General features: G+C 43.6%; 1 protein-coding gene across 12 annotated transcripts in view; it reads left to right on the forward strand.

Annotated features, from left to right (window-relative positions):
- SLC8A1 (solute carrier family 8 member A1) overlaps positions 1-27,055 on the forward strand; it is a 776,612-nt gene that overhangs the window by 223,377 nt on the left and 526,180 nt on the right. The gene's annotated exons all lie outside the window — the stretch shown is intronic.

Consider the following 27,055-nt stretch of genomic DNA (forward strand, 5'->3'; position numbering starts at 1 on the left):
TGCCTGCTCCATTTATCCTCCCCGCTGTGCTCAGAATAAGTGCGGGGAGGAGGGGGATCGGGAGTGGGGGAGAAGAATCTACCCTAGGAACCAAGATGGCCACTGCCAGGAGGGGGATAGTTCATTAAGAAGATTAAAAAATTAATGAAATCTAATAGGTGTACAGTGCAATACATCTGTTATGTAAGTAGAGCAAGTATTTATCTACTTACACATGTATTTCTTTAGGGTGGCATATCATGGCTAACAGTTGTTCTTTAATGAACTGAGGCCCTAGTGGTTATAGTTGATGTACAGGCATTGTAGATGAAAGCATGGTGTAAGGTGAACTTCCTGTTCCTGGGAATACTGCAGAGATGCTCCTCTGGGCAGCAGGCGGGTAATGCGCTATCAGTCATACCCACAGGCACGGCATGGTGGGGAGTCATTAACACACTGTTTCCAAGCCACTGACCTCAGTCACTGGACAGAGATCAACTGGCAAAGCCAGTATATTCCTCTCGCTCTTCTCCTAGCTGTGATCATAAACCGAATGCGAAATAAAAGTAACACAAAATGAATAAAAACATATGATTTATGTATTTCTGGCTACAGCAAAATTAAAAGAAAAAACACTTATGATGAAGGGGTTTCATTGCGCTAAGTGCATATTTCCCTTCCCTGCTGCCTCTTTGTGTCATTTTGCAAGATATACAGTCGGAGCTTGGAAAGGCTGCCAATGAGAGTGTATGCAGCAGATGGGGAGGGTGACTTAACATGGGATGAATTTTAGTCTGGCAGAGTTTGCAGAGAGAAGAGACAAGAGGAAGACACATCATTCTTTTCACAGCCCAGAGGATGCAAGATTAGTTGCCGTGCAACAAGCTGTGTGTATTTTGTGTAGCATACTCACCACTCCTTGTGCAGAAAACAGACATTCTTGCTATAAATCACAGAGTAGACCAAACACAGGGACTCCCTTTCCATAATAAAAAAAATACTTAGCACAAACAGCTCACATAAGGACTGAAGTCTCTGTGTATTCATGGATGGATAGTGTACTGGTCTCTGCCTCTGACACAGGAGACCTGGGTTCAAATCTTCCTGTTCAGTAAGCTAGCAGCTATTTAGTGAGGAGACCTTGTGCTAGACTCCCTAACAGTTCTACAGCCTACTGAGTGTGTCCTAGTGGCTGCAGCTATAGTGCTTTGAGTCTGCCAGGAGAGAAGCACAATATAATTGTACCTTGCCTTCATCTTTTAAGGTGCCCATACACTCGTCAGATTGGCAGCAGACAGATAAGAAATGCATCTGATGATCTATCTGATGCGTTTTTAGAACATTTTTTACCAGGATAGAATTCCAATAGATTTCAGTTTGAAATCTGTTGAAATTCGATCTGATGGCATTTTTTTGCCATCAGATTTCCATTAAGGCCAATGCAAACTGATAAGCAATCTCATCAGATCGACCTAAATTTTCCACCCTGCTAGTTCGATGGAAATCCATCGAAATCGATCGAAATCGGCCGTCGATCGGTCGATTGGCCAACCGATTTGCGATCGATCGATCGATCGATCGATCGCGATCGATCGGTCGGCCAGAAAATCGGCTGAGTGTATGGGCTGCTTTAGTTTGCATTATAAAATGAAGGTACCATTACTGCAAAAAGAAAAAATGCAGACGGGCCATATCATGCCAGTCTATTGTCACAGAAAAAAAGGCCAACAATGTTGTGAGATACCTCTACACTGAATGATAAAAAATTGTTAACTTGGGTGGCAAAAATCATGTGTCTGGATGGTCCAGAGGTTTCCTAGATACTCCCCAAGCCCACCCCTGCTGCCCAGGTCACTCTTCTTCTGGTTGTACTCCTGGATGTGTACAAGTACATCCATTCTGTCACCCCAGGGATAGAGTCCTAATTGCTACTGGAGACAGTAACTGAAGTGGGCCCCGCCTCTCATTTTCACCTGCCTTCAGAGACCTAACAGCTCATGAAAGGCAGGTTGGGAAAACTGCAATGCTTCTTTTTGGTGAGCTTGCACGCCTGTCTGCAACCTTATGTCTGTGGTGCATTTTAACTAATCTCAGAAATGTTCAGATGGCTTCAGCCATCTGTTAGTTTATCACACTTTTATAGAAACTCAGAGCACTGAAAGGACTGCCATAGTAACCGATCCGGTTGTCTCATTTTCACCTGCAGGTTAGAAAATGAAAGCAAGTCTCCATGTAAACGTCAAAAGCTTGATTTAATTTGAAGAGCTAGCAGAGCGCTTGTCTTAGCACACACAGAGGCAGCCGCATTCTTACACAGGTTAGCATGGAAGCGTTTACTCATACAGGGCAAGTTATAACACAGCTGTTTACATAAGACTCTGGATCTAAAGTTCAGGTTAAACGTGGCTAATTTGCATAGCACACCGCTGCCACCTTAAAGAGCGCGCTGCCTGTGTTTCCTGAGCTAGAATTGATTGCTTTCTTTGGCACGCTTGTACTTCATGGCATACATTATGATGAAAGGCCTCATGCCTTAATGGTTTCATACTAGACTAACCCACAGGCATTCTACCTTTGTGTAGGTGTTCATTTGGCAAGTGCCAATGATCAGCCTGCTATCTGCAGATTGCACCAGACATTATAGACTTATCAAAATAGGGTCTAGCTAGAGTCAGCAATTGTACAAACAGCCAGCAATACAGCAACTGTCTCAGGCATGAAAGCTGTACAGATACCTGTGTATTGTTTGTATGTTTTAAGAGGACCTGAACTCTTGCACAGGACACAAGGAAAACAGAGAGAAATGCACCCTGTGTGTTTTTAGAGAAGAGCCTGTCTAATCCCCCCCTCATCTTCAAGCAATTACAATCACAGCTGATTTCTCAGCTGTGCTAGTGCAGAAATCCAGCAGCCCCTGGCAGACACAGCTAATACGTAAACACAGGATGTTAACCCTTTGTCTGCTTCCATGAAAGCAGATAGTAGACACACTGCAGATTTATTGTAGGATGTGTATCAGCTGTAATAAAGAAATGTTTTTCTTTAATGGCTATTATGCCGTTGCTCATCTTTTAGAGCAGAGAGGAAGGTCTGAGTTCAGGTCCCCTTTAATGGAAAGGGGAGGAGGGACAATGCCGGGTCCGGCGGGTGGGGTAGGTATGCATACAATGCGCTTGTTTGTCACTTGTATAGCGATCTGGTGGAATGAATCTCTAAGCAGCATCAAGGGGCAGCTGGGCACATGCTAGAGTCTCAGCTGAGATGACACCTAACCACCATCTTGTTTGGCCAGAGACCATCTAGCGAGTGTATGATGCTTAAAGGGATACTGTAGGGGGGTCGGGGGAAAATGAGCTGAACTTACCCAGGGCTTCTAATGGTCCCCCGCAGACATCCTGTGTTGGCGCAGCCACTCCCCAATGCTCCGGCCCCGCCTCCGGTTCACTTCTGGAATTTCTGACTTTAAAGTCAGAAAACCACTGCGCCTGCGTTGCCGTGTCCTCGCTCCCGCTGATGTCACCAGGAGTGTACTGCGCAGACACAGACCATACTGGGCCTGCGCTGTGCGCTCTTGATGACATCAGCGGGATCGAGGACATGGCAACGCAGGCGCAGTGGTTTTCTGACTTTAAAGTCTGAAATTCCAGAAGTGAACCGGAGGCGGGGCCGGAGCATCGGGGAGCGGCTGCGCGGGCACAGGATGTCTGCGGGGGACCATTAGAAGCCCTGGGTAAGTTCAGCTCATTTTCCCCCGACCCCCCTACAGTATCCCTTTAAAGAAAACCTGAACTGAAAATAAAAGTCTAAATAAACATACACACATCATACTTACCTCATGTGTAGTCTACTCATCAATCTCTTTCTCCTCTCCTGCGTCCTGTTTGGCCACTGTGATCAAGGGAATTCTCTGTCCTCCATTTTGAAAATAGCCATTACCCCATAACAGCTTCCTGGTCAGCACACTGTTAAACTGTAATATTGCCCACTTGAGCCATAGGGAAACATGGACACATCAGTTCTTCTCTCAGCTGTAACTGACAGCAACTGATATATAACTGAGAGCAACTGATATATTTCAGTTCTGACAAAATGTTGTCAGAACTGGAAGGGATTATTGTCAGAAGAAAATGGTGAGCTTCTGAGAGAAACTGATGGCAAGGTAACTATGTAATGTTTATTTTAAATAATTTTACTCAGTACAGGTTCTCTTTAAGATCTCTAGGTGTCATGCCGGGTGACTGCTCTAACCAAAGATGAAGCATCACATTTGTCTAATAGGAGCACAAAGATGTGAGCATTTCCATTAACATCCCTGGCATTCAGTTTCCCCAGGATTTCTGTGCAAAAAGTGATCCAATTAATTTTCACAACCTTTTTTCCTGTAACTTGCCAAAATGTGTCAAGCAAGAGTTTAGTATACAGTGCAGGAGAGTATTGACGTGTATGCACATCAATACTGTTCGCAGCATGTTTTGTATTGACGTGCATACACGTCAGTACCGCCAGGGAGGTTAAGCTAGGGATGTTTTTATTATATTGATGAAGAAATTCTGGGGCCAGACAAGCAATGCAGGCAATTATATCGGGCATGTGAATATTATTTTTCAGTAGTACCAGTGGTGTCCACTGAAGAGGACCTTTAATGCAAAATTGAACTTCCACCCTTTCCCACGCAAAATATTTACATTTTCTATAATAGTTCATCAAGGATGGCTGATATTGAGATGAAACACCTCCCACAGTGTGATGTCATTGCCATGGCCATGAACCTCATTGCATTGTGGGAGATAGCGGCTGTTGCCAACTTCCATGCATGCAGTTTCTTCCTATATAATCCTTTTAGCCTATCACATTAGTGAGTGTGTTTATAGATAATTGCAGAAATACACAGCAAGTATCGATGTTATTGTATTTAATCATTTTTGTTTTACTTTGCAATGTTTTGATTTAACCTCTAACACCCCCCCCCCCCCCCCTTTTCTTTTGAAAAAGTTCCCGATGGTGGTAGTTTTTTAACAGAACAGCTCTGAGGGAAGGGGGAAATTGAGATAATGATGTAGTTATAAGATAGCACACAACATTTTTGTGCTTGCTTTGCCTTCATCTGGGCACAGATGAAAACTATATCAGATATGCTAGCAAGAAGATTGCACAGATGTTACCTTACTGTACAGATGCTTCTGCAGCTAAAAATTGTTTAACCCTGCAGATTGCTCTTTCTTGGGAGATTGGGGTCTGCAGCTCTGATAGGCTGTGATAGGCTGTAAGAAGCAGGTGAGCAGGTAAATCAGAAAGCTTATGCACTGACCGCAACAAGCTCTGCCACAGAGTACCTGCTCAGCCAGGACTGGGCATAGCTGTCTTGTGCACCTGTATGCTATATAATCTAGCTTTCACTATTAAATAGGTGACAGAAAATGCATCTTGCAAATTTTTCCAAGTCCTTTGTAGGTACCTAATGATAGAACATATTTAAATTAGGTTTTTAAGTGCCTTGATAAGTGTATGTCAAAGGACCACTATCACAAATAATTGTTTAACCCATTAACAGCTTCAATAGATTGTCTCTTGTTTTAGATAAGTGCACAGCTTTTGACCTCAGTTAGCAGAACTCATTGTGTTGTTAAAGTGAACCTAAAGCCTCCTGGCCGCAATAGCAGCATAGGGGGCGATATACAGGCTGGGAACGCGAACAATCACTCGCGTTCCCATGCCTGTCGGCCGGTGACGGCCAAACCTGAAGTGCTCGCCGGCGGGTCCTGGGACATCGGAGCGGAGCTGCGAGGGCACCGATCGTCTGCAGGGGGCTGAGGGAAGCCCCAGGTGAGTTCATCTCATTTTTTGGGGTGACTTTAGGTTCACTTTAATTGTTGGAATGTTTTGATCTCTCTCTCTAGCAGAAAATATAGAAACTGAAAGCAGAAGTCCTCTGTTATTGTCTCATACTGCCCCCTAGTGACAATTGGCCATAAGTGCACATTACAGCAGACCTATTTAGAAGCAAGCAAACAAATAAAGAAATACAAAAAATGTGTTTTAAAAAATTAACCTGTAATACTTGCAAGCCTCTTAATAAATTTAAGGCTAAAGGGCACGCATAGAAGATGTGCATTTGTCCCAGAGTAAAATTCACAATATATTACTTTTTTTCCTATGTTGCTATCACTTACAGTAAGCAGTCAAAATCTGACAGATTTGACAGGTTTTGGACAAGTCCATCTCCTCACGAGGGATTCTCAATATCTCCTTCAAACTTTACAAAGCACTAGTTGGAAAGGATTTATACAAAGATGTCAGCCAGCTTGCCTACATATTTGCACACTGCTTTGGGAGTTGGACTGAGCAACTGTGATTCAGTCAGTGCTTTTGAATGTAAAGAATTCCTTGAGAATCCCCATGAGGAGATAGACTAGTCAGATTTTTACTGCTCACTATAAGCAACAGGAACATAGGACAAAGGTAATTTATAGTGCATTTTACTTCGGGAATAATCTATATTTTACATGTATGTATTTGACATTTTTTTTGTGTTAGTGGTCCTTTAAATAAATCAGTGAACATGTATAACATATGAGGCAAGTAAGATAAGTGTATGTAACCCCCCCCCCTTTCCCCTGTATTCACACTGCCATTGCCACAGACGTGCCTAATCCAGCATCAATACTGGGTTCCACCCACTCCCCCTGCCAAACGTGCTCCCAATGAACTACAGCTGCTTTGTCCCAATGCAGCGGTGAATGGAGCTTCTCTGGTGGGTGGGTTGCCGTGGATACATGATGCTACCTTGATACACAGCTGAAAGAATTTGCACTGGCAGATTTCAGCAGATGATTGCTTGTGAGTAATTTAAAGCAATCCTGTGTAAAAAATAAGCTTAACAAGTTCGAAGTGTGTATAGATATATAACAGGTGATATTACGATATTATGATATTACAGTCTTGCCAGCTGCCTGCTTTCTTATCTGCGGTCTGTAGATTCTCTAATTCACATTTTCTCTCTTGGGGAACAGTAAGGCTGTAGCTGTGTGCCCTGCAATGACCTTAAAGAGAAACTGAGACGGGGTGGGGGATTTAAAACAATGATACATACCTAGGGCTTTCTTTAGCCCCCTCCAGGTCGATCGCTCCCTTGCCGTCCTCCTCTGCCGCATGGACCCTCCACAATTTGGGCGCAAAGTCCTCTGGTCTGGGGCGTACTGCGCATGCACAGCCTGGCCACAGGAGCGCAACAGGGGAGCCTGCACCGACTTGCCCGACTAAAGGATTCTCTGGCCTGAATTGGGGAGGATCCAGACAGCGCCAGATTACGGTGAGGGAGCTATCAGCCTGGAGGGGGCTGGAGGAAGTCCCAGGTATGTATTTTTTTTTTTTTTGAAAACCCCCCGTCTCAGGTACACTTTAAGGTGCCCATAAACAGTACAATTTTGCTCATCAGCTGTGATCTTTCGAAGCGATCAAATTCTACAGAATACTGCGCAGTATGTGGTGAAAATTTTTACGATTCTATGGTCGAATGGAACAGAAAATGTAATCGATCTGAATGTTGGATTTGTGATCGAAACTGAAGAGAGAAAAAGTGCTGATATACCCATTTATGGGAACAACCAAAATTTACGTTCTGCTTACTTATGATCATAAAAATCACGACGAAAGATCGCATCTGATGAACAAAATTATAATGGTAATGGGGCCTTATCTCTGTAAATATGATGAAAGTGACTGTTGCTTCCCCTAAAATATTTGTGTTTCTTCCAAATGTCATTTTGTTGTGATGATTTACAACTGAAACAAGAAACAGGACTGGTTGTTATGGGCAACGAGCAGAAATACTTCCAACACATGAGACCCTGGGCTCTTTTGCCTTCCATTAGAAAAGCTATTCTAGGTTTACTGAATGCTGATGCCCACTTATCCTGTCACCAATATCAAATAACGAGGGATGTGATACTTAGCCAATCGGAGGAGCAGCTCAATACAGCAGGAAGGGGTGGGACAATTTGCGCCTCAGATCTCAGTTTTACACAATTTGCATAAGAGAAAAGGTAATATAAGACGGTGGCATAGCGGTTAGCGCTCTCACCTTGCAGCGTTGGGTCCCTGGTTCGAATCCCAGCCAGGTCAACATCTGCAAAGAGTTTGTATGTTTTCCCCGTATCTGTGTTTGTTTTCCCTGGGCACTCCGATTTCCTCCCACATCCCAAAAGCATACAGATAAGTTAATTGGCTTCCCCCTAAAATTGGCCCTAGACTATGATACATGCACGACTACACGAAACATACATAGACATATGACTATGGTAGGGACTAGATTTTGAGCCCCTCTGAGGGACAGTTAGTGACAATACAATATATACTCTGTACAGCGCTGCGTAATGTGTCGGCGCTATATAAATACTTAAAATAAATAAACAAAGAAAACTGCATTGAAGCCAAACAAGGAGCAGTCAGAAGATGATAGCCTGTATCGTGTTTTCACAAGTTTAGTTTACAGGCAGAGCAGTTACTTTGGGCTAGGCAGGGCGGTTAGTGTTAACTACTTCCCGACCGCCGTATAGACAAATGGCGGCCGGGAAGTAGAAGCCGCAAGGACTGCCGTATTGACAAAATGCGGCGGTCCTTGTATGGGCATGGGCGGAGCGATCGCGTCATCCGTGACGCGATCCTCCGCCGGGATTCGGAAGCCCGGCATTTTGCCTCTGCTCGCCGGCCACTTAGCAGCGCCGGCGAGCGGAGGGATCTCGGGGATCCACCAATCAGAAAGTATAAGGCACTTTGTTAAGTAAACAAAGTGCCTTATACATGCTTCCTCCTCGCCTCGTGGTCTCATTGTTGCAGAGACCACTAGCGAGGAGGAAGCATTTAGTAAGTACTTGCCAAACAGCGTTTTTTGCCACAGCAGCCCCCTGATCACCCACCCCAGGCCTCATACCCCCCCTGATCACCCCAGCAGACCCCTGCCCAGCACCCTTGCACCCCTATAAAACCCCCACCCCCCCCCACCTGCCACTAACTAGCGACACTATTTCTTAGTTTAGGTCCCTAACTGCCTCCTAGTCACCCCTGATCCCCCCCCTACCTTTAGATCACCCCCAGACCCCATCCCAGACTACCCCCCTGTATACTGTATACATCTGTATACAGCTACCTTACCCTCTGATCCCCCTCTGATCACCTGTCTATCACCTGTCCATCACCCCTCAGCACCCCCACCCATCAGAGCAGACCCTAACTGCCCCGCGGGGGTAACCGATCACCTGCCCAGGCCCTCGATTGCCCTCATACCCCCCTTCTGATTACATCCCCTGCTCTTTGTTTACATCTGTCCTCCCCAGCAATCACTAACTGATCTTTGATCAGTAACCCCCTGTGTCTGCCTCTCATCAGATCAGGACTCAGTCTGCCCCGTGCAGGCTCCTGATCAACCCCTCACCCCCTCAAATCGCCCTCAGACCCCCCCCCCCTAATCACCGTCCAAGTGCATTGTATTTGACTGAGCTGCGCTTGTATTCGATTGTGCTGCGCTTGTATTTGATTGTGCTGCGATTGTATTTGATTGTCCCGTGATCTGCTTCGATTGTCCCGTGATTGTTTGATTGCCTGAGACCCCACTTCCCACCACACCCAACCCCCCCCTCCCCCCCCCACCACACCCAACCCCACCCTCCCCCCCACCACCTCCAACCACCACTTTCCGAGTGCATCAGATTTGCTTGTGCTGTGATTGGAGTCGATTGTGCTGTAATTGTATTTGATTGTCCCGTGATCGGCTTCGATTGCCCCGTGATTGTTTGATTGCCTGAGACCTCACTTCCCGCCACACCCAATCCCACCCTCCCCCCATCACCTTCCGAGTGCATCAGATTTGATTGTGCTGTGATTGGAGTCGATTGTGCTGTAATTGTATTTGATTGTCCCGTGATCGGCTTCGATTGCCCCGTGATTGTTTGATTGCCTGAGACCCCACTTCCCGCCACACCCAATCCCACCCTCCCCCCATCACCTTCCGAGTGCATCAGATTTGATTGTGCTGTGATTGGAGTCGATTGTGCTGTAATTGTATTTGATTGTCCCGTGATTGTTTGATTGCCTCTGAGACCCCACTTCCCACCAACCCCAATACCTCTCAAATACTCCCTTTTTGCTAGGTAGGTGCTCTTTTTTTCTGGGTAGTCTCGGAGGAAAACCCCATAAATTTAGCAATCCAAAATGGCAAGAAGGGGGCTTTCCGATGACGAGGTATACAGGTACATGGACCAGTCGGATAAGTTCTTTTGGGAAGAATCATCCGTCGAATCTTCCGGGTCCGAATTTGAACCTGTAGAAAGCAGTGGTTCCCTGACCGATAGTGATGACGAGGCTATGGTCCCGGCTAGAGCCAGGCGTACCAGACCCCAAGTCGTTAGACCGCAGGTGGCGCAGGATCCGCCTCAAGGGCAGCAGGGTGGTGCTAGCGCTGTTGATAGTTTTCTTGGTGAGGCAGGCACCAGCAGCGCAGCATCTCCTGGACTTAGTGCCAGTGCTTCCGTAGACCCTGGCGAAGTGGTGAGCGTCAGTATGGAAGTTGAAACTGGTACGGTGGCAAGTGCAGTAGTACCCCCGTCGCAGCCACCAAGAAGAAGACGGGCCCGTAGTACCCATAGACTCCCAGAGGTGCTGGCACAACCAGATTGGCAATCCCCTGATTCCGCCGCACCCGTAGTGCCCCCTTTCACCGCCCAGTCTGGAGTCCAGGTGGCGACAGCTCATCTAGGAACGGCCCTAGAATTTTTGCAGCTGTTCATCACCCAGGTTCTCTTGGACTTAATTGTGGTTGAGACCAACCGTAAAGACACACAATTCATCACCGAGCACCCGGAGAGCATGTATGCCCAGCCTTTCGGGTGGAAACCAGTCCAAGTTTCCGACATTAAAATCTTTTTGGCCCTTATCCTTCACTTGGGACTAATGAAACAAAATGTATTGCGGTCGTATTGGTCTACGAACCCAGTACATCATGTTCCCTTGTACCCTGCTGCCATGTCCAGGACACGATTTGAGTCCATCCTGCGCTTCCTGCACTTTAACGACGACGAAACCTGTCATGAAAAGGGAGACCCTGCTTATGACCGGCTCCACAGAGTTCGGCCCCTCATAGACCACCTGTCCTCAACATTTGCAGATGCTTATATCCCTGAACAGAACATCTGCGTAGACGAGTCCCTCTTACGCTTTACCGGGCGCCTTGGCATCAAACAGTACATCCCAAGCAAGCGCGCCCGGTATGGGGTGAAACTGTATAAGCTCTGTGAAAGGGCCACAGGCTATACATGTCGTTTTAGGGTCTATGAGGGAAAAGACTCAAAATTGGAGCCGGTCGGATGCCCTGACTACCTGGGGAGCAGTGGAAAGGTTGTGTGGGACTTGGTGTCACCCTTGTTCCAGAAGGGGTACCATCTTTTTGTGGACAATTATTACACAAGTGTGGCCCTCTTTCAGCACTTAAAGTTAGAAGGAATCCGATGCTGTGGCACTGCGCGGCCTAGTCGCCAGGGCTTCCCCCAACGGCTCATTACCACCAGACTTGAACGGGGGCAGAGGGCCGCCTTGCGTACTGAAGACCTGCTCGCGGTGAAATGGAGGGACAAGAGGGACGTTTACTTTCTGTCCACCATTCACACAGACACGACAGTCCAAATTCAACGGGCAACTAAGGTCATTGAAAAGCCCCTTGTCGTCCACGAATATAATGTCAACATGGGAGGGGTGGACTTCAATGACCAGAGGTTAGCGCCCTATTTAATGACCCGGAAAACAAGACGCTGGTATCAGAAAGTGTCTTTTTATCTGATTCAATTGGCAGTTTACAACAGCTTTGTTCTCTACAGTAAGGCTGGGAGAACTGGATCTTTCCTCCAATTTCAGGAACAGATCATTCTGGACATCCTGTATCCAGGAGGTGCCAGGCCCCCCCCCCCCCCCCCCCCCAGATGCAACTAGCCGACTGCATGGTAGGCATTACGCCTATCAGATTCCGTGTGCCCCAGGTCAACGCATCCGAAGAAAACGTTGTCGTGTCTGCAGCAGGACTGGAAGAAGGAATGACACCAGTTTTTATTGTCCCCGCTGTCCTGACCAGCCTGGCCTATGCGTAGGGCCGTGTTTTGAGAGGTACCACGAGCAGGTACACTATTAGAACCTAGGGAACTCCAGACACAGGAGTAGGCACACACTCAGTGGTCTTTTGCACATTGTCGCAGGGAGAGGAGAGGTAAGCTTGAAGACCAAACGGGTAAGCATAAAAGTGGGAAGAAGGATCGGTTTCCATGCTTGATATTGCTGATCTGTCCTGGGTTGGCGATATAAGACGGCATGTTTGAATTTCCCTTGAGTGTGGACACCCCCGGTTTATATGTGATTTGGGCCTATGATGATGCTTTAATGCCACACAGAGTCATCTCTATTGGCAGGCATATTGCTGTATCCTACAGGCATAATGCTGTATACTAAAGTTCTGAGGCCCAGTCACATAAGTTGGTGGCTCACCCTGAGTGCAGGGTGGCACGGGGTGTCTCTCTCCTGAGGTTATCACTGCCATTGATGTGGAGGAAGATCTGCCATTGATGTGGAGCAAGGTATGTTTGCCGTTCATTTTTCCTTTCAGCCCAGAGTGCATTACTTGTATACCCAATATAAGGAGTATAGCAGAAACTCCTAATACTGGCCATACATGTAATGATTGCAGAGACCCTAAAATGCCAGGACAGACTCCACAAATGACCCCATTTTGGAAAGAGGACACCCTAAAGTATTATGTGAGGTGCACGGTGAGTTCATAAAAGATTTTAGTTTTTGTCACAAGTTAGCAGAATTTTTTTTTTATTTTTTTTTTAACAAAGTGTCATTTTCCGTTTACTTGTGACAAAAAATAAAATTTTCAATGACCTCACCATTACCCTCATGGAATACCTTGTTGTGTATTCTTTCCAAAATGGGGTCATTTGTGGGGTTTGTTAACTGTCCTGGCAAGTGGGCGGGGTGCTAAATTGTGAGCACCCCTGTAAAGCCTAAAGGTACTCATTGGACTCTGGGCCCCTTAGAGCAGTTAGGGTGCAAAAAAGTGCCACACATGTGGTATCGCCGTACTCGGGAGAAGTAGTACAATGTGTTTTGGGGTGTATTTTTACACATACCCATGCTGGGTGGGAGAAATACCTCTGTAAATGACAATCTTTTGATTTTTTTTACACACAATTGTCCATTTACAGAGTTATTTCTCCCACCCAGCATGGGTATGTGTAAAAATACACCCCAAAACACATTGTACTACTTCTCCCGAGTACGGCGATACCACATGTGTGGCACTTTTTTGCACCCTAACTGCGCTAAAGGGCCCAAAGTCCAATGAGCACCTTTAGGATTTCACAGGTCATTTTGCGGAATTTGATTTCCAGACTCCTCCTCACGGCTTAGGGCCCCTAAAATGCCAGGGCAGTATAGGAACCCCACAAATGACCCCATTTTAGAAAGAAGACACCCCAAGGTATTCCGTTAGGAGTATGGTGAGTTAATAGAAGAACCAGTAATGGCCCATTCACACTTGAGAAGTGGCAAAACGGTTTGCGGGGGTGATTATCGCGGTAAAATCACTATCCAAATACTATACAAATTCACGTTTTTGCGATCGCGATCAGCACTTTAATGGCATGCTAATCGCGATCACTCTTCAATCACGGCAAAATGCTGCGTGCTGTGCATTTGCGATTGCTAATAATCGCGGAACGCCCTCAACCGATGCCAATAGATCACTGTCATATAGTTACAGTTGCGCCAGTGCTTTAAAGTGATTGCACTTTGGCGATTAGTGGTAAACAGACACTAATCGCCCTGGTGTGAATGGGCCCTAAATTCTGTTTACATTATTGTTTACATTGACACAGTGTTTTTCTGCCAGTCTCCTATTCTTGTCATTAAATTACTTATAAAGCCATTTTTTGAGTGGCTTTCAAAACCTGAGACACGATCCTTAATAACATCAGAAGAATCTTGCCCATTAGGCGTCTTGGAGAAGGTTTTACTCTTCAGAACTGAGTTAAAAGAAAAAAAAAACATTAATTAACACAGATCTATACAAAGCTCTAATATAATTTTCTGTATTGACTTTAGAGAACTTCCTCGCATGAGGGCTTGCTTAATGGAAAGTAAAATAAATTGTGTGCGTTATTTAAAGACAGGCGAGCATGTCACAGTCGGGGAAATATAGGCACTGCGCATCTTAAGAGGCTTGGACTGCAGCCTGGGTGATAGCCGTGTATTTGAAAATACATTAAAGGTATTTCTTGTTATATAAATATTTTTAAAAGACTGCAGAAAGTAGTTAAAAGCAACGGCTGCAGCTGCAGCTTGAGAAAATGTGTTTTCCCTTTGTGGCGACTTCGAGAGTGTCTTATAGTAACAAGAGGTCACTGGATGAAATTTCCATAAGTCATAAATCCCCGGCAGATATGCCTATATTTAGTAAGGGAGGATAGGGAGGGGACACGGTAGTAATTACCATGTATGTCACTTTATATAGGTGAGATAGGGTGGGTGAGGCGGGCGGACGTGATTGGCTTGTAGATTGCCGAAGCTTTCTAGGCCAGATATTGTTCATCCCTCTGGCCCCACCTCCGCTGCTGTCTCCACAAGCCAGTCCTCGTCACCCTACATTACATCTGGCAGGATGTTTCATGTTACCTGTGCTCAAGTCATTGGCTTGCTACTCATGTTCAGACTTTCTGCAATCATTTGTCTCGCTGTGATCTCTGTTAAATGCGAGCTGGCAGAAGTGCCGTGCAGCCAATACATAACGGGGTGAGCATAAAATCCAGTAATAGCCAGGCTAGTATGTACTTGATAGTTAGTTCATGTGCGGGTGCTGCAGTGACGGCAGTCTGATGCTTATACAAAGCGTGCTGCTGGCACTACAAAGCTTTGTGTGCACCACTGCAGAAAACACTGCTCTCTGTAGATCTAATCCTGTGGCTATGTGGGGGATTATAATTGTCCGTTTGTAGGCTTTCAGTTCCCCTGAAATGAGTTTCCTTTCTTTAGTGGCGAACTACAAATTAACTTCATATACAATTTTTATTGACCTAAAGTGAGACTAAAAGAGGAACTTTAACCTAGGATTGAAGTAAATCCTTATCAGTGTAACGATCGGTGTAACACAGAGAGGATCTGATTACTGGTGATCTGCAGTATCACAGAGAATACAGATATATACCCGATTATTGATGATCTGCAGTATCACCGATAATCAGATATATCTCTAACCTCTGGACACCTGAGTAATATGAGTGTTTGGTGCAACAGTAATACTTTGAGGAGAGCACTCGTATAGAGGGTGCAAGGCAGTAAGAGATACTGCCCAAAGAACAGGTTCCTTCCAAGGCCTGAGGCTCCCCAAGGGGAGGAGTCAGGCTGAGAGTGGGAAGGACCAGAGTGTGAGTGACACCAATGGTGAAGTGTCACTGACAGATCTGTGAACTATCTCTAAACAGAGGAGATAGTTCTCGAGGTCGGACAAGCCAGGTCGGCAACAGACAGACAGATCAGATACAGAGGAAAGAGACTGATACGGAATCCTAAGGCAAGCAAGGTTTGGCAACGGAGTATCAGATATAGCGAAGTACCAAATCAGAGATCAGAAGAGAGGTCAGGAAAAGCAGAAGGTCATAACAAATAATCAACAATTGTCTAGTCTAAAGGTGTGAGCTCCTTGATCATCACCACCCTGGAACTAGTCTGAAGATATAACAGGATGGTAAGGCTAATTCCTAGTCTTGGGTGTGAGCTCCATAGTCATCAACACCCTGGAACTAGTCTGAAGAATAACACAGATAATATACAGAATTCCTAATCTGGGGTGTGAGGGTCGTGATCATCAACACCCTGGAACTGGTCTAGAGAATAACACAAATGATATACAGAATTCCTAATCTGAGGTGTGAGGTCCTTGGTCATCAACACCCAGGAACTGGTCTAAAGAATAACACAGAATCTGACAAAAAGGTCTGAGTGCTTCCACGTAGTGATCGCAACGGCAGACAACCAGAGAATGACCAGCACCCAGTATATATAGCAAGGCGCTCTCCAGCGCCTCCCCTAAGTGCTGGACCAATGGGAAGTGGTGGAATTGTCAGCTGACCGGCTTGGTCAGCTGACTCCCTTCTGGCTGTCATAAAAGCTCTGCCTCTCAGCGTGCATGCGCGTCCTTCTGTACCTGTGTGGACTATCAGTCCCAGCCACACCAGACCTGTGCTGCATACCATCCACTGTGCTGAGCGCGGAACCAGCCGCACCGCTATCAGAGCATGCGGCGGTTCCTCCGCGTTCAGCCATACTGCCAGATGTAGGCCCATGCGTGCAAACCGCCGCGTCGGACGCGGAATCCGCCGCCTTGTTCTCAGGACATGCGGCGGTTTCTCTGCGTTCAATCATGCTAGCAGATGCAGGCCCACGCACGCAACCTGCCGTGTTGGACACGGAATCAGCCGCCTTGCTCTGAGCACCCGCGGCGGCTTTTCGGCGTTTTCTCACAATCAGTAGCTGATACCCCTTTTCCTACAGGAAATTCTTACCTTTTTGCAAACAAATCAGGGAGGTCGGAATGGCTGATATCGTAGTGAAACCCCTCCCACAGTGTGATGTCATGACCGTGATCCTGACAGTCTGCTTTCGATAAATCTCATTGAATTGTGGGAAATAACGTTTTTTTTCCAACTGCCAAGCATGCAATATCTCCCTCTGTGCATAGTACTCTCAGTAACGAACATTCCGTACAGATCACCTGGCAGAACTAAAGATGTCGCCACCTGTGATAAATGTCAGAATGTAAATCAGGGAGGGGACAGCTTTCACAACACTGACTGAATAATCTGTAAATGAAATCATTTTATACTGTGCTGATAGTTAACTTGTGACTTCTATAGTTCTGACTTGTGGAGCCCCTAAGGAGGTTGGGGCCATGGGCAATTGCCTAGGGAAGAACCGGTGATGCTTTTCATGCCTATGTTTGGACAGCGATCCACAATTGAGAAACTTGCATAACTAGTACAAAAATAATCATTGCTATATGTAGGGGGCACAAAGTAATTTCACCGCTACTTCCAACATAGCAATTAGCTACCTAGGTAATACATACTAATTTTACGGAATGCAAAGCAAAGTATTATATTCTTAACATTAATATACGGTAGCACATATCCCTTTATGAAGGACAGTATTGGTGATGTGCTCCATTTTATGAGTACTTTCTCAAGTACTCTTTAGGAGGGGTATCTTAGGAGCACACCATTAGGACCCGTCTACACTGGCACAAAAACATTTCAGCATTGTGGAACAGAACAAATCTAAATGGATGCGACCGGATCCTATGCAGATGATCCGTTCACATTATTCCGTTCGGAACAGATTTGTTTGGTCCATGAGTTTTATGTGACAATTATCCCAGGTCTGTATGTACTTTATTAATTAGTTCCTTCTCCCATTTTTTTTAAGGGCTGGTCAACACTGGGGCGATTCCTCAGCGCTTTGCTGATCGTCGGTGATCAGCAAAGCGCTGCTACAATGTATCCCTATGGATACATTCACACTGCAGTGGTTGCTATTTTGATTAATCGCAAACCCGATGCATGCAGCGTTTCGGTGGTGATTCCTCTGTGATCCTCGTTCTATTGAATGGTAATCACAAGCGCAAAATGTGCTGAATCGCATCGCAGATGCAAACACAATCCTGGTAAAGCGCCCAATGGGAACCAGCCCTAATGCATAAGATAGTAATCTTCCATGAATTGGTCATGCACAATGTTTTGTGAATTGCTTGTCTGTTCTTTTTACATTATGTAAATATATATGCAATGTTCCAAGTTTGATCTTCATTTTGTTGAGACAATAATGTAGTTATATTTGAGAAACTGCTGTACGGACTCTGAGGAAGACTCATTCTGCTGCCAGATCCTTGCACTCTAGCCCTTTAGCAGCCAATTTATTTTGAGACTTGCAAAGTGCTCCAGGCCAATTTATTTTAGCACATTTTTTTATTTTTTTATTTGTTACATATCCCGGCTTCTAATTAGTACTGCTGTAATGTTTATATATGGCCACTTATCACTAGTGGGCAGTGTGAGACAATAACAGAGTATTTCTGCATTCCGTTTCTATATTTTCTGCTAGTAAAAAGAGATTAAAGCATTCCAAGAATTTACAGCACAAGTTCTGCAGACTGAAATCGAAAGCAGTGCACTCACAAATGAGATAACTCTATTGAAGTTGCTAATGGCCACTTAGTGTATGGATAGTGTAATGGTTAAGAGCTCTGCCTCTGACACAGGAGACCAGGGTTCGAATCTCGGCTCTGCCTGTTCAGTAAGCCAGCACCTATTCAGCAGGAGACCTTGGGCAAGTCTCCCTAACACTGCTACTGCCTATAGAGCGCGTCCTAGTGGCTGCTGCTCTGGCGCTTTGAGTCCGCAAGGAGAAAAGCGCTATATAAGTGTTTGTCTTTTAATGGGCTAGATGGCTCTCTCTGGGTCACATCACGGAACTTTGCAAAGGGAATTTGTCTGGAGCGGCTGCATTTAATATGATAATTATTTAATAAATAGTCTGTATTTCACATTTAAAATATACATTGTACAATATACTACAATTTACAATACATTGCAAGTATAACGGAATAACCTTGGAGAGTGAAGGAGGTTTTGAAGTAATATATGAAGTTTTAATTCTTGCTTTGGCAGAATTCTGAACCAAGGAGGCAAGAACAGAGAAATCCCTTTTAAAAATGTATTCTCTAATGATATTAGCCTGAATTGTATTTATATTTTACCAGTATTAGAACCTACAGCAGCTGCAGACGGAAACTGAAAGATAATGTGTAACAGTGTTCAGCTACAGAATGCCTTGATGGCATACTGTGTGCTAGATGCATTGTTGTACTAAAGCCACCCTTTTTATCCCAGTGCCAGTATCTATCTGATAGCAAAAAAACTGGATTGTTCAGAAAACACGCTGCTATTTTTAATTCATTACTGGAGAATTTACCAAGAAATCATTTTTCGTGTAGCATACATGCAGATGATAGGCAGAGCTGGATTATGCAGATAGGAGATAGCGCTTTTCCAAGAAAAAAAGGTTTTAACTAACTATACATTAAATTTACAAGGAAATGTATTTCGCGCATGTTGCATCCTGCTGATCCACTATTTGATGGGTGCGTTTTACCTCCTCTGTATTAAAGTGGACCCAAATTAAAAATACAAGATTTCAGAAATAAAATCTATTTTCTAAATTATAATAATAAATAGCAGCCTTTTTTCAGCTGCATGATGACAAATATAAAATATTTTACATTTATTGGAGGAACCCCTCCCTTCCTTTCAAATTGCCGGGACAGAATCTGGCAAACTGGTGGAGTAGATGGTGTCCAGCAATGAAGGAATTGCTAATGGCTGCCCCCAGTATAATCCTAGTAATGAAAAGAGAAGGGTGAAAAGCATGCACTGAAATTATCATATTTTTGAAGGAGTGTTTATTTATCTTTGTATGAGTCAGAGTGGTGCAACTAAATATTTTTAATCAAAAAAATGTTTGGTTTGGGTCCGCTTTAAGCAATACAATTAACAACTTGGCTACATGAGAACTAAGATGGTATCCAGGCAGGATGACAGACTTCCACTCTGAGGAGGAGGTGTGGCAAAGCATAATGTACAGCAGCATAAGCAGGAAATATACCGTAGCTAGCATATGAAATCAGAAAATATGGCTGCCAAAATGAGGATTAGCTGAAATGATTTCTCAGAATCCTGCAGGGTTTTTTTTCTCAACCAATTAAGATTTCAATTTTTTTGAAACTGTACAAGCGGTCATTTGGCTATGGCTGGCTGCAGCATGTTTTCGCTTGTCAATTGTTTAGAATAGTAACATTTATCAATAAACCATACAAAGGTTTATGAGAAGTTAAGTGTCAGGGTATGATTTTATTGTAGTCTAAAAGCAAAAAAAAAGATTTTTTTTTTATATAAATCTGACATTTTGTCATCCTCCTTAGTGCCCTTTTCCGCTGGTCGCATTTTGATCTGATTTTTTTTTGTGGATTGCAAGCAAGTTGGTGATCGCAAGCGCACTGCTATGAACATGGTTATCACAGTGCCTTTTTTGGCCAAACTCTTAACACACTGCATGCACTGCATGTTTTTTTTTCCCTGTTGGAAATGGCAGATGCAGTTTCACTGTTGAACGCGTGTAATTATCGTGTTGAAACACACAGTGAAATAAAGAAAATTCTAATCACATCACAGATGGTTTGTGATGCTGATTGCATTTTTCAATGGAAAAGGATCCTAAGGCTCGGTTCCCAGTGGTCAGTTGCATAACGCACACGTAATAATGTATTATAATGACTGTGAACTTCATTGGAGACTGGAGATGGACTTTAATACAAACCCTGCATTCAAAATCAATCACATTCTTACTCTTGCCATTGTTCCAGCTTTCATCAAATCAGCTATAAGAATTGACACTTTTTGCCTTATACAGGTATATCCCTCCCCATGACAGGTGCCATTGTACTAAGGTTACATGAGCAGGGCTGTGGAGTCTGTACAAAAATCATCCGACTCCTCAGTTTATGAAACCTCCGACTCCGAGTACCCAAAATGGGTCCGACTCCTTGACTCTGACTCCTTAGTCTAATACTAACCAGGACTGTGATTTTAGTACAAAAATCATCTGACTCCTCAGTTTATGAAACTTCTGACTCCAAAACCGACTCCAGGTACTCAAAATGGCTCCGACTCTGACTCCAACTTCGACTCCCCAGCCCTGTTTCTGAGGTCTCCTGGCAGTAATGTTATGGTGCATGATATATATATATTCCAGCCAGAAATACCATTACATGAGTTAGAATCTCACTCATGGCACAGTATTGTACCCATTATGCTACTATGTGGTTTCATTATATTTAACCACTTCACTACTGAGTGTCTTTTCTCCTTCTGTACCAGAGCAATTTTCACCTTTCAGCACTCCTTCCATTAATTCGCCAATAACTTTATCACTATTTATTACAACAAAACAGTCTATATCTTGGGGTTTTTTTCGCCACCAATTAGGCTTTCTTTGGGTGGTACATTTTGCTAAGAATTATTTTATTCTAAATGTATTTTAAGGGAAAACTAAGAAAAAAAATATTATTTCTCAGTTTTCAGCCGTTATAGCTTTAAGATAATGCATTCGACCATAATAAAAACCCACACATTTTATTTGCCCATTTGTTTAAGTTATTAATATGTTTAAAATATTTCCCTAGTACAATGTATGGCACCAATATTTTATTTGGAAATAAAGGGTTTATTTTTTCAGGTTTATGTCAGGGTTATCCCTAATTACGAGCCCATCATTTCTAAAACAACATTAATATGCGCTCTTGACATACATATTAAAAAGTTCAGCCCCTAAGGCAGGGGTCCCAATACGTTTTGGGTCGAGGATCGGGTCAACATACTTCAGACTGTTGGGGGCCGGAGTATACGTTAAATGATGTAGAAGTCTTTGCGGGCCAGACAGTGAACCTGCAGTGGACAGCAGTGTCACCTGTTGTGGAATTTGATTGGAAACCAGTGAATTACTGCTTTCTGGCTTCCATGTGGATGGGTGGTGCCAGCACTGCTATTCTATATGCAGACCATCAATATTTAAAGATGTAGCTGACTGCATCTATAAGTAATACATTTTGTGTGTGGGGGGCCGGTAAAAAAGCCTCAGGGGGCTACATTCAGCCCGTGGGCCTTAGTTTGAGGACCACTGCCCTAAGGTAACTATTTATGTATTTTTTTGTCATTTTTTTTGAAGAATATACTATTGTTGGGTAACTGGGAGAGTGTGGTAAGCAAGGGGTTCATTTTAATGGTATATTTGTCTATTTTCTGTAAAAAAATTGTATGTAGGTGTAATTTTACTATTTGGCCACAAGATGTCCTTGTGCATTATTTCCTGTTAGCGTACTATTAGTACACAAACAGGAAGTAATGCGTGGACGTGTTACTTCATTAGGTACAATGACCGCAGGTATCTCATTGAAGACGCAGATTATTGACACAGGGACAAAGATCAATGAATTGGAATAGTATTCCCATACATTGAACTCCCCACTGTAAGTGGCGGCGAGAACGCGCTCAGGAGCAAGTGAGATATGCCATCTAAAACCACATAAGTAGTTAAAGCCGACCTGAACTCAGAACTTCCTCTCTGCTCTTAAAGATACGCAAAAGCATAATAACCTTTAAAGAAAAAAAAATATTTGTTACAGCAGATACAAACCCTGCATTAAATATGCAGTGTGTCTACTTCCTGCTTTCATGGAAGCAGACGTATTGTTAACATCCTGTGTTAACTCTGCCATGGCAGTCAGCGTACACAGATGAGGGATCAAATTACAATTTATGCTTAGTCACAGATAAGGGGGGATTAGACTAGCTAAACTGTCTAAATACATACAGGGTGTATTTCTCTGTGTTTTCCTTTTGTCCTGTGCAAGGGTTCAGATCCACTAGGCTTCACCCAATGGTTTGCATTTAGTTCCTATTTCTTTTATCAACCAATATTTTATTGCTAGATTTGTTATATTAAGTTTAATCTGAAAAAAGCTGGTTATTCTTTTTATAACTGTAAATGTCTTCAAACCACAATATTCAATTGCGGTTCCTAGCTTGCATGTTTAATGAAATCATTTTTTCATGTTCAGAAGTACACAAGGGAAAATCCAATAATAGATTGCTGGAGTCGGTGTGAAAATATTTCCCTTTGTAAATGCATTTTCTTAATTCATTCTCATGCTGAATACAATTTAAAAGTCAAATGATTGGAATATAGATTATACTGTAACTGTTTTGTTGTATTTTGATTTCCAATCAAAACTGGGCCAGTCGCAATCCAAAGTAACTCATAGCAGCTAATCAGTTCAGCTGGTTGCTATGGGCTGATGTACCTTGCAAGTCATTATCAATTGGTACACAGCAGTATCGTGCTAATAATATACACCATAGTTGGGCAACATTCGCACTACAGCTGTTAACTCTAAGGGCCCGTTCTCACTTAGGCGATTAGCGGGTGATTCATGCTAATTGCCGAAGCGCTAGCACTTATTAAAGCGCTAGTGCAATTTTAACCTATGGCAGTGATTGTCGCCGATTGCGGGTGTTTCGCAATTACCGACAATCGCAAAACGTGCTCCCTGTAGTATTTTGCCGCGATTCAGGAGTGATCGCAATACAGTGCTTATAAAAGTACTGATTGCAAACACTCTGAATCGCGAGAGTGTATAGTGATTTTACTGCGCTAATCGCACAAAACGTTTTTCCGTTTTGCTACTTTTAAATGTGAATGGGCCCTAGGGGCTGACTCTCAGTAACTGCTCACAGCATTTTTAAACCCGCCACCACCACACCTACGTATGCCAAATAGTACAATCTTATTTTTTACCAATCAAAATTCTTATTGAGGAAAAAATAACATTGACATTAACATGAATGTCAAAGGTTCAAATTCAAGATGCAATTATTTGTGAACATTATATCAACTTCACATTGGAAAAGGGGGGGGGGGGGGGGGGGACCACTCAACACACCACCAATTAGACAGGCGGACTGGGTTGAAAAATTAATTGTACTTCTTGAATTTAAAAGAAACACAAAAAATAATGTTGTGTGTGGCCATCTTTAAGGTAGCCACACACCATACAATTTTTTAAAATATGTCTTCAATTCAAGAATTGCAGTCAAGTTTTCTGACTGATTGTTATATTCAAAAATCTGACCAATGTACCACACACGTGTTCAATGTTTCCCCAATTATGAAAAACTGATTTAAAACTTAACTCTTTCAACTGTTAAAATCCTGGCAATAAGGTAGATTAATTTGAGGAGTAATTGCTGGATTGGGCTGCTGTTGACACATGTATGGCCGAGCCCTCACCATACCCTCTACCTTATACCTAGCTCATAATCTATCCCCATTCTATGTCTAAAATGTACATAGACATTGACCCTTAAAAAGAACCCAAGGTGGGATTCTAAGAATGAAATCTGCGCTCAGAGGCTGGGTCTGCTTATACAGCCCAGCCTCTGTTGCTATTTCAATCCCCCCTAAGTTCCCCCTGCGCTCTGTTCTCCCCCATAAATCACAGCCGCGTTGTGTGGGCTGTGTTTACTTTTGTCCTGTCACTCTCCGCCGCTCCCCCGCCTCCTCCATAGCTCCGGTCCCCGCCTGCATCCCTTCCCTCCCCGCTGATTGGAGGGAAGGGACGCAGGTGGGGACTGGCGCTATGCAGGAGGCAGGGGAGCGGCGAGAGTGACAGGACAAAAGTAAACACAGCCCGCTTTGACACGCTGCGTGTCGGCAGCGCGGCTGATGATTTATGGGGAGAGCGGAGCGCAGGGGGAACTTTGGGGGGATTGAAATAGCAACAGAGGCTGGGCAATATAAGCAGACCCAGCCTCTGAGCGTAGATTTCATTCTTAGAACCCCACCTCGGGTTCTCTTTAACCACTTCGCCATATCTGGACGCATATATCCGTCCAGATAGGCAGTGGTGCTGCAGCCGTGTGTTGCGCGCGATCGGGCGCGCGCCCGCGCGCGCCCCCGCTCCCTCCCGCTGCCCCCCGATCAGTGAATGGGAATATAATTCCCATTCACCGATCCAAGTCCCCGGCAGAAATACCGACGCTTTCTCATCAGAGAGCGTGGTATTTCTGCCCCCAGGAAACAACTTCTCTTCATTTTAGTTCCTAGATGCGACATCGTTCGCATCTAGGAACTTTTTGAATGTGGCCATCTTGTGGCCAAATAGTAAACTGCACCCACATACCTGTATTGAATAAAAAATACATTATTTTACATCTAAAATTGGCTATTTACCTCCCAAACTAAAATTACCCAAATACATTTTTGTATTAAAAAAAATAATAAAAAAAATTACAATTAAAAAAAAAACAACTACATAAATAGTTACCTGAGGGTCTGAACTTTTTAAATATACATGTCAAGAGAGTATCTTATTACATTTTTTAAAATTATAAGCTTGTAAATAGTGATCGACGCAAATTGAAAAAATGCACCTTTATTTCTAAATAAAATATCGGCGCCATAAATTGTGATAGGGACGTAATTTAAATGGTGTAATAAGCGGGACAAATGGGCACATAAAATGCATGGGTTTTAATTACTGTAGCATGTATTAATTTTAAACTATAATGGCTAAAAACTGAGAAATAATGTTTTTTTTCCATTTCTATCTTAATCTTCCTGTTAAAATGTATTTACAGTAAAGTGGCTCTTAGCAAAATGTACTACCTAAAGAAAGCCTAATTAGTGGCGGAAAAAACGAGATATAGATCAATTAATTTTGATAAGTAGCGATAAAGTTATTAGCGAATGAATGGGAGGTGAACATTGCTTGGATGCATAAGATTTTCGAAGCTGTAGGCTGAAGTGGTTAAAGGGAACCAGAGATGAAGCACCCTCATGTATTTTACCATATATAGCAGTGGGAACATTAGAGAAAACACCTACCCTGCTCTCTGTTTCATTCTTCTCTGCTAAATCTGCCGGTTATCAGCTGTGATAAGAATCCAAGACTGATCATTCAGTCTAGCTTTCACCAGATTGGTTATAGTTGAGTCAGTCTTCTGTGATGTCTTTTCAAGCCCAAGCCTGCCCCCTTGTGGTTTTGCTTTGCTGCTTCGAGGATAAATAGCAGCAAAGCAGAGCCACAAGGGGGCAGACATGGGCTTGAAAAGACATCACAGAAGACTGACTCAGCTATAAACATTCCAGGAAAATCTAGACTGAATGCTCAGTTGGGGATTCTTATCAGGGCTGATAACCGGCAGATTTAGCAGAGAAGAATGAAACAGAGAGCAGGGTAGGTGTTTACTGTCATGCTCCCATTGATATATATTGTAAAATACATGAGGGTGCTTCATCTCTGGTTCTCTTTAAACAGGCCTGAAGGTGGCCATACACCATACAATCTTGATTGTACAGATTTACCAAATCTATGAAATATAAACGCCAACAGACATACATGCTTTGATCACTCTGATCATATTTGCCAGAAATGTATATATACAAGCTGCATTGATCATAATATTAATAGATTTCCAGCATAAAGTTGATCAAATTTCGATCGGATGGAAATCTTTATTGATTAGAAATGGTGGGGGAGCAGCGGTAGATCACTGACCCATATCATTGTTTGATTGAATTTTAATAGATTTCATGGTGAAATCTACTGAAAATCTGTGTGCAGTGTATGGGGGGGATTTGATCCCTCTCTGATCATCAGATTCAGATCATCTGGTGGCAAGCTAAGCCTGTACGGCCACCTTAACAATTACCAGTTACTCACACTAATCCCTTGAGTTCATCTTTTCCGTTCCAATAATATTAAACCGAAGAGGCAACTATTAACCCTTAAAGGGACACTATCGATTAACATGTGTTTTTTCACCTGAGTTAGAGAGAGTTCCTGAAGTGCCGGTAAATCACCATGTATACATTTCATTTGCTTATCTCTTGTTTACTGTAATAAATTCCTTTCACTCTGAACTGACGGCACTGTCTGCTCATTTCTGACGGGAGAGTTAATGAGGGGAGGGGAGTTTCCCTCACAGCGTAGTTAACTCTGTGTAACTGTGTGTGAGAAAGCTCTCAGAAGAAGCTGCATGTTTCTGAGCTGTCTGCAAGAGAGCAGAGGAAATGTAACTGGTTTTACACGTGTAATTGTCTGTGACAGCACAGCTATTCATATATTTTTTTGGCTTTCAGGGAAAAATACTCTGTAGTCTGATATGCAAAAAACAACACTGGCTTTGCATTGAAACAGACACCCCTTTGCAAATGATTTGTCCCAATAGAGCTAAACCCTACACAAAATTAATTAAAGCTTTTGCCTCTGATATTTAACATGAAAAATTGGAAAATGTTTACACAGCTACTTAGACATTATTTGTACATTGTCATTGTAGTATTGATATTATTCCTTTAAACAGCCTCATAC

This window comes from Hyperolius riggenbachi, chromosome 4 (assembly GCF_040937935.1).
Source record: "Hyperolius riggenbachi isolate aHypRig1 chromosome 4, aHypRig1.pri, whole genome shotgun sequence".
NCBI classification, from domain to species: domain Eukaryota; kingdom Metazoa; phylum Chordata; class Amphibia; order Anura; family Hyperoliidae; genus Hyperolius; species Hyperolius riggenbachi.